The sequence below is a fragment of the Propithecus coquereli genome, unplaced genomic scaffold (assembly GCF_000956105.1).
Source record: "Propithecus coquereli isolate 6110/MARCELLA unplaced genomic scaffold, Pcoq_1.0 Scaffold226, whole genome shotgun sequence".
NCBI classification, from domain to species: domain Eukaryota; kingdom Metazoa; phylum Chordata; class Mammalia; order Primates; family Indriidae; genus Propithecus; species Propithecus coquereli.
In genome coordinates this window covers 1,329,408-1,338,890 of record NW_012147797.1, presented here as the reverse complement: position 1 = coordinate 1,338,890, position 9,483 = coordinate 1,329,408, and positions in this window count along the sequence as shown.

Sequence of the window (9,483 nt, the reverse complement as noted above, 5' to 3'; positions counted from 1 at the left end):
CATATTTTATCCAATTATATTCAAAGATGAGGAGGACATATTCCTTTAGCTGATATCTCACGGAGCTCTGGGCAAGGCCTGCCTGAAATGCAATTTGACCTCTGAATAGCTTTTCGCTCATATCCTACACAGATGATGACGACATTTTCTTGTTGAAATGTTTTCTCCTCTTCCTATTTTTCTGGAAAATAATTAAATCAAATGTTCAGTAGACAGTATAAAACAAAGGGGTCAAGTTGAATTAATATTGAAAATCTCCCCCAAATGTGTTCTTACAACAAATTGTTTGAACACCTCCTTTTCTCTAAAATGGATATAGTTATTGAGCTTGCCTATATAAAGTTGTAATGATGATTAAATAAGATAAAACAGAGCCTGGCAAACAGTAAGCACTGAATAAGTATTATTATCTGTTACTATTAGATCATCTTCAAATATTAATATAATTAAAAACTTGTGATGATAAAACATTTGTCAGTGTCCTGCTAGCAAAATAAACCTTTGTAATCCCATTTCTAAAATTGCCGGTGTTCTCACCATCTGAGTAAGTACACTATTCTCTTGATAATAAATGGACAGACCTCTCTGAATCTATTAAGTGTGATAAGATTCTTGAAAATGTAGGAAGAAGGGACAAGATTTAAAAGATTAGGACCCTAGAAGAATTGAACAAAGAAAGAGGAAGAGAAAAGAAAAGTAATTCTAACCTCTGTTAAATAATCAGTAATGTGATAATGGAAGTGTTCATAAAATAGAAAAAATAATATTCAAGTTGGCAGGATTTAAGATCATCATGATATTGAAAGATTAAGGGAGGATGAACGGAAAAGCTCGGTAAAATCTTGCCTATGTATTCCAGAAGCTAATTGCACTTCTCAGTTAACACTTTCAGGGTCTTGTTTCATGCCAGCCTCCCAGACTTGTCCGTCTTTATAGGAAGTCTAGATGCCAAGGTTTATTTATTCACTGTTGTAGTTCCAGTACCTAGCATGATCATAGAAAGTGCTCAATAAATATGTGCTGATTTAAAACAGAAGGATATGACAGAAGCCTGTGGAAACCATGTTTCCCAAACCTACCACCAAGGAATCTAGAGATGTTATTATTTAAATTTAACAGTAAACAAAAATTAAAGATTGTGAAGTGATTGTATTTTGGAATTGAATGGGAAAAAGGAAAACTGTAAACATATAATTACTGCTATATTCATTTAAAAAATATTTATTTGTCATGTAGTACCTAGCCTAGTCCATGTTCTCATGTAGTTTACAATCTACTAGGACAGACAATATTAATATATGTGCAGATAACAATTTAATTAACTGAGGTAAGTGTTCTGGAATAGAAGTGTGTCATCCTTTGAAATGTTTAAGTGGGTCAGGAAGGTGGGTGGGGGGACAATTGGTGACATTTAAGCTGAACGATGAAGTAGGCATTAGTCAGGCAAAAACTGGTGGGTGGGGGAATAATTCCTGGCAGGAAGAATAGCAGATGCAAAGATTTTGAGGAAAGAAAGAGCTTAGCCTAATCTCAGAACTGAAAGAGTCCAATGCAGCTGGAATACGGTGGGCGAAAGAAGAGGAGGTGAGTGATGAGTTGAGCCATCAGGGAGAGTTCATTTATTGGTCAGCTGGTGGGAAGCCATTGAAGGATTTTAAGTAGGAGAATGATCCAGAGTTACATTTTAAAATGTGTACTTAAGAAATTGACAGAATAGGGAGTGAATGTAGAGAAACAAGTTTTGAGATTATTGTGGTAATGAAGGTAGAAAAAAATTGTGGCATGGGCTAAAGAGAAGCCACTGGAGATGGAGACATGTGAGAGATGCAAGGTGTTCTTAGGAGGTAAAATCGATGCCTTGGTGATTCTTTGGATGTAGAAAGAAAGACACAAATAGGTAAAAAATGACCTTCTGGACTCTGGTTTGAGCAAATGAGATGGATGTCCATTTTGTTGGGAAGACTGAAGGGCAAGCAGGGATTGGGGTGCAGTGTTGGATGCATTCAGTTTAGATGCTGAGAGCACATCCAACCAGTGATGTCAAGTGGACAGATCAGCCTTTGCCTTTGTCTCCATCTGGTGCACCAGTTCTGTCTCTTTGGCCTGCTTTGCTGAAGTTTCAGACAACTTCAACTGTAAGTTATGGCAGTGGAAAGATTCTGAAGCATTTGAGGGTGAGAAGGGAGTTGTAATATTTTAGAGTGTAATTTTAATATATAGATAAAGCTTTGTTTTTCATTATTATTGGTCAAAGGGTACAAACCTTCAGTTATAAGATGACTAAGTACTGGACACCTAATGTACAGCATAGTGACTATAGTTAATAATAATACATTGTATATGTGAAATTATTTGAGAGTAGAAATAGTGTTCTCATCACATACACACAAATGGTAGCTATGTGATGTGACGGATATGTTAATTAGTTTGATTGCGGTAATCATTTCACGATGTATCACGTTTGATACATATATCAAACGTCATGTTTTACACCTTAAATACATATACATTTTATCTGTCAATCAGGCCTCAAGAAAGCTGGAAAAAAGGATGTCATTGAAGAAGGTAACAGGTAAAAAAGGAACAAAGATGATGAAAGAATAAAAATGGGTCATTGTGATTGTGGAAGAACATGCTCTGTGCTTGTTGATTTTGGGATGACTCATTGTCTTTAGTTTATAAGTGGATTTGGGAAATACAAGTGATTGTGATTAAGGAGGAAAGAGACTCATAAAGAAGAATAACGCCTTAGATCTTTTTGTTGACCTTACTTCTGAGGACATGTAAACGCCTGCAGAAAACTTCTCCCAGCTCTCCTTTACTTTTTTTTTACAATATTTTTCTTTCTTTTTCTTTCCTCTTTCCTTTTATAATCCTTCTTCTTTTCCCTTAGTGCCCCACTTCTAAAGCTAGAAAATTCAGCAGGTGAGGAGATATTCTCAGCACTAGTAAGATGAGGGGAAAAACAGGCTTTTTTTTTTTGAGACAGAGTCTCACTCTACTGCCCTGAGTAGAGTGCCGTGGCATCAGCTTAGCTCACAGCAACCTCAAACTCCTAGGCTCAAGCCATCCTTCTGCCTCAGTCTCCCGAGCAGCTGGGACTACAGGCATGTGCTACCAAGCCCAACTAATTTTTTTTTTTCTATATATTTTTAGTTGTCTATCTAATTTCTTTCTGTTTTTAGTAGAGACGGGGTTTCACTCTTGCTCAGGCTGGTCTCGAACTCCTGAGCTCAAAGGATCCGCCCGCCTCGGCCTCCCAGAGTGCTAGGATTACAGGCGTGAGCCACTGCGCCTGGCCAACAGGCTTTTTTTTAAGCTTTGTGGCATTAAAATAGGACTAACTTCATATTTTTGTGTAATCAATTTTACATTTATATTAAATATTAGTGATAGGAGAGGTCCCGTAGATGGTACACATACGTCAAGAAAAATATGTCTCAATTCCTCCTGAGTGTTACTCAAATTGAGTAGAAAAAGAGTGAATCAGGCAAAAGAAGATTGATCTGGGAAAATTTGCGGAACAGAAAGATTTGCTGAAAGATGTTTTTGCAGAGAAAAAAATTATTGTGTATTATAGAGACAGTTGAAATCTCAAACCATGTAGCTATCTCTGCCTCCCATTCAGAAAGTAAATACGTAAATCGAGTTTTCCTGGACTGCATTAAGCAGAACTCGAGTGCCTAAAGATGAAGTGACATACTGTCTCTGTAATTTTAAGGGGGTTCTGTAGTAAAGTAGATTTGAAGAATATGCCATGCCATGTTCCCTCATGGAGCTTCGAAATACACATGAACATTCAAAGGCTCTTAACTATTCTGCAGCAAAGTGGCATATATAAAGCCTCCCAGCATCTCCCAAACTTGCTCAAACGCTGAACATTTTGTTCTCAGTACAGCTTTTAAGAGCCCTGAAAAATGGTATTCCACAAAAGACCAGTTTGGGTAAAGCTTGCCTAAGTCATCGGAGAAGTATTTCCTACTTTAGGAACTGTCCATCGTTAAAGATTTTATGAGTTTTCTTATTCATTCATGTATTCTGCAGCTTTCACAATTGGGAAGTACTGCCTGATTCCTAAACTATCTGGCTGAAATGTCAATCTCAGTTTTCACAAATTCTTATTCTCTTAACCAAAAGGATGTGAGCGTTTCCTCTCAGAATGATTCTTCGGATGAGCAAAAACAAAATTAAGTCATATTTGTACCTTCTCTTCTCTAGTCTGGAGATCTTTAATCACTTTTATCATTTCATGGAGTCAACTTTCCACTTATTAAATCATTCATTATTTTTCTTTTACAGGATGTAAAGTCTTTGTTTTAAAGCACAGTAATATATTCTAAACTATTACTACATTTGGATTTTAATCTAACTATAAAAAGTCAGAAGTCTGAAAACTGAATAATATCTTTGTAAAGCTTTAAAAATATTTGGGAAATTAATAGGAAAATCCATCTGCCTTTTGTCCACCTCATTTCGTTGCAACATGCTACCCAGGTTGATTTCTTTCCATTAAGACAATTCATCAAATGAAAACCTTTTATTCATTAAGTAACAATATTGTGAAACTTCTCAAAGCACAGCAGATTGCATATTTGCACATAAGTAATGAGTAGACTATTTTTGACTCAGGGTATTTTCGCTGTAATTTATGTCATCCTTTCTCCTTCAATGTTGTGACATCAACCCTTCATAGAAGAAACCTCGATGGGAAAATGTTCACCAGCATAATCTAAACTGTATTAGTTTGATAAAGTAAATCCCTTTATCCATTAGCAAACTAAAATCTAATTTTTCATTTTTATTTTGTAATAACCACATTTACAAATAGAAATATATAAACTCTCTAAAGTAAATAATTCCTATTTTTTCCAGCTGCATGCTCTAGTGTATGCAATATAATAAAACATTTGCAAATAGCCCCATTTACTAATTCAACTCTAAAAAATGCAATTAAATATCATACCCTAAAATTCTTAATCCTTAGTGAGAGTTGCAAAATATTTATAAGAATTACAGATCTCTTATTAACATTGATAAGCCTTCAAAAAGAGGGTTATAGAATATTAATTTTACAATATATATTGTAAAATATATATTAGATACCATTATGTGTAAAGCACTGTGCAAAATAAAGAATGTACAAATATTAAAATAAGATAATGCTGATGTCTCCAAGGAGCTCAAACTGATGGGAGGTGATAGCACATTAAAAATAAAGCAGAATTCAACAAAACTAATCTAATGCACTCATAGGCAGACTATCGTAATAAGTGGAAAGAAAGCATAAACAACCACTGCGGAGGCTAAGGAAGTGATGACTTTTGGATAGGGATGTTGAGGATGGAGTCACAAAGAAAATCAGGTGACATCAGAAGGTTTTTAAGTGTTGAAGATAAGTTTGATATCCACAAGGACTGTTTGAAGACAGACGTGAAGTTTCAGTGTGAACACGTGTTCAAAAATGATGAAAATAAAATAATGGGTGTTTAGGAGTATTTGGAATAGATGAGAGTTCAAGGTTAATTTGGAATGCGATTGGTAAGATTTTTTGTTTTTGTTGGTGTGGTTTTTTTTTGATGATGTTGTTTACTTTTTTTGAAGTATAAATACACATATAATCTATAATTTCATACTTCTTTTGAAGTATTTAACACATTGACTGCCATGTGAGTTGTATTTAATTCAGGCTAGTTTTGAGCCCGGGGCTGCATGAAGGAAAACCCTGCAGTTGGTTTGTGAAAATCTTACTTGTTGATGTTCTTATCGTTACAATTAATATTGTTGATTTAATTCTAAAAAAGTGGATTGCATTGTATATAACTCACACACAGAAAACAATAAAAAATAACAAATTAGAAAGTATCATTTTGTTTTAATAAAACACCATGGCCCCAGGGAAAATTTTTTTTTTTCTAGTGTGGCAGTCAATGTGTTAAAGTAAAAGTGAGGTTTTTTTCCTTTACTAGGTAATTTCTGTCTTGTTTAGATGTGCTTTAGGCAATAACATATTCTTCATCATACTGCAAACTCTGCCCCAGTTACTACAAATATTCCTTTTGTCTTGAAGTTACTTTTAAATCTCAACTTTCCTAAATAACATATGCAGTTGTGATATTTGTAAAATGTCAGGGACAAAAGAAAAATATAGGCTGTCTAGAATAAAACTTCTAATGTGAATTTTACATGAAAGGTTTGTAATTCGATGGAAGTGCTTTTAGGATTGTATAGGTTAAGGATGGTACTTGTGTAGGAGAATAATAAAATAGAATGAGGATAGAAATCCTGGACTAAAACATAGAGGAAATGAAGACCAAGATGATTCTACTCAAGACATTGCCGAATGGTGACTAATTACAGCATCACAATTTACAGGATTCAATAAGTAAACTATATTGAGAAACCAACATAAATATTTTCCTGATGTTAATAATGATCAGGCCCAGATATTTAAACAGCTTGTTCCATCACTCTGTTGAGGACCCTGTTCAAATACCATCTCTTAAAGAGGCTTTCCAGGACTATTCTACTTAAACTAGCAGAAAATAACTTTAGAATCGAATGGAATTCTAGAAAATAGAGAAAAAAATAAAAATTTAGAAAAATAAACAGTATATATTTGAAATATTCTTACTGTCATCATAAATGAATAAGTATATATATCCTGCTTTAATCATAATCTTCAAAAAGTTCAGATATTGTAATATGGGCTACAGAATTAGATACATTAATCACCACTTCAGATCACTATCTATGCCAGAAAAATTAGTAGAGCAACCTTTCACAGGGGAAAGGCAGTATAAAACAATTTGAAATAATCAATATTGTTATTAAGCTCTCCTTGGTTAGATCATCGATGATTAGTTCTTCCAATTTGAATCAAATTAATCCATTTGATTTGTATTTATTCTGAATTTAATGCATATTTTTTTTTAAAAAAGATACCCCAAAGTGATAGATTAAATAATTTAAAATCACCTTTGTAATATATAGTGATATGACAAAAGAAATTAGGTGATAATTCGTGATCCTTTGTATATATTGGCAAATTACAGCATAGCGCCATTCTGGCAAATATGAAGAGTAACTAAATATTTTACAGTGGGAGAAACTGAAATGCACAGAGATTAATGGTTTACTGAAGACCACTTATATTTCCTCGAACTTGGAATAAAAGAATAATTTTTGTCTTAGTTCTAGAAACAATCTATATGATATTTCTTACAACAAGTATGTGTAATTTCTGTCAATGAAATCACTGTTGTTGCTGATTTCTGCATTAAAGTCCTAGGACAGATACAATCATGCCCATCTATATAATTATAACAGAGAAGAGAAACATTTGATAAAATATTTTATTATTATTAAGAATAATAATATAATCATGGTTATAAAAATAACAACTTTATTAACTACAGAGAATTATAATACAAGTCATAACCACAGTGTTCCCTTTTTTGGGTAAGCATCCAGCTATACCACTCAATAGGCAGCTTATCAATTTCCTATTTACACACAAAACAGTCATAACATCCACAGTATTTCATTTTCAGTTTCCTAAAGATAGAAACTTTCTGTGCAAATGGAAATGAACCTGCTTAAAAGTTACACTGTCAAGATTTATATGATCCAAAAAATCTTAACTTTTTTTATATTAGTAAATTTGTAGTTCTAAAGTCAGTTGAATGTTGAAAGATAAATCTTTTTGGATTTTATCATGAAAAGTAATTTATTTAAAAATTATTTATTTAAAAAAGACAAAGACCATGTCTTTTTTACTCTGATTTTATTTATCGAATGAGTTTATAAATATGATATAATTAATGGAAAGTAGTTATTTTTTGAATCTCAATAAATCAATTTAAGAATTCTTAGTATGAGACCTTATTAAAATTCTTTACCTCATGGTCTCTATATTACAGAACCGATATTTCTTTTTAAAAAAATGTTTAGAAACAACAAGAAAATGCCTGACAGCAATTTCCCATTTCTTGACAGTGTTTTTTTTAAGAGAATGTTGTGGCTATAACATTCACTTTGTACAGTACCATTGGTACCAACAAGAAATATTCACAGGAATAAGTGAAATACAATTTTGCTATCACATGCCATTATTGTTATTTTTCTTGCCTTCCAGTGTCTCACGTTTCCCACGGTTTGAAACACTGAGATAGCAAGCAAGAGCTTGTTAATACTAGAGATTGACTCGATATAAACCCTTTTACTGAGGACCTGCCCACAGCAAGTAGGTAAAAGTCATTACACATTTTACAATAAAATTAAAGAAGTATACAAAAGGATTATTATCCCTTCTGCACGGCAGAGGCATTATGACAAATATTTTAATTTTACATTTCAATTCCTGGTAGACATCAGAAAATGTCTATAATTATAACAGCATATAACCATTATTCAAACAGCCAAAACAAAAATAGCATTGAGAACTTCTGATTTAAAAGGTCCTTTTGTCTGTGACACAAAATCAAATGGATTATTGGATAAATTAGACTTTAAAATTTTTTTTGTAGTTTATTCAGAAAAGAACACCCAATAAATCATATCTTTCACCAGCAAATAATGACATGATTGCACCCTGTCCTACTACCTAAAATAACATGGATCTTGTTCATCTAGCTTTCATTGTCAGTTCCACCCATTTCCCTCTATCACACACAAAAAAACTTCCCAAAGAAGAATTGCTTTGTACACCATGTTTGATTTATTGGTGTTGTTTTTTAATGCTTTAATAAAATCAAAAAACATGTGTTCAAAATGTCTACAAAGTTAGCTGCATTTTGTATTTAGGTAATCCTATCACTCTTTCCATGAAAATTTAAAGGAAAAGACATGGAAGTATTTTTAAAATGTCAGTGTTTAAAAGTATTACAATTTTTATGAAAGTTTTACAAATATCATTAATATGTGATAATAAAATTTGGCTGGTTCCACAAGAAGAAACTACTAAAAATATTTAATATTTTGGCAATATGCCTTGGAAATTGTTAAGTGTTTTCATCAAAATGGCATATTATATAAGGGAAAGAAAAACACAATGTGATAAGATGATGTGGACTGGCAACTAGTTGGATCTCTTTTTGCTTCTACTATAAGTTTCCTGATACCAGTCAATATCTTGTTACAAAAAAAAAAATGGCACAATTTGTAAAAACATTTCTGGATTTGGTGTCCTACACTCTGTGGACTAAGCTCTCCGAGTAGACTTAAAACCACTTTATTACAGATTGAACAATATCCTAGAGAGCTTTTAGGGCATTATTTGGAGACTTGGCCTTAATAAAGACCATTCAAGAGAACCAAGTCAGAGAAATGGGAATACTGGATTCAAAGCATTCAAATAATTATTTTTAAAGATGCTTTGTACTGAAAGATTTTATGAAAATTCAAAGGTTTTCCTATTACTCTTTGTTAACCCATTTCTCAACAAATACATGCTCTTTAGCTAAGTATGACAAATACAACAATAAA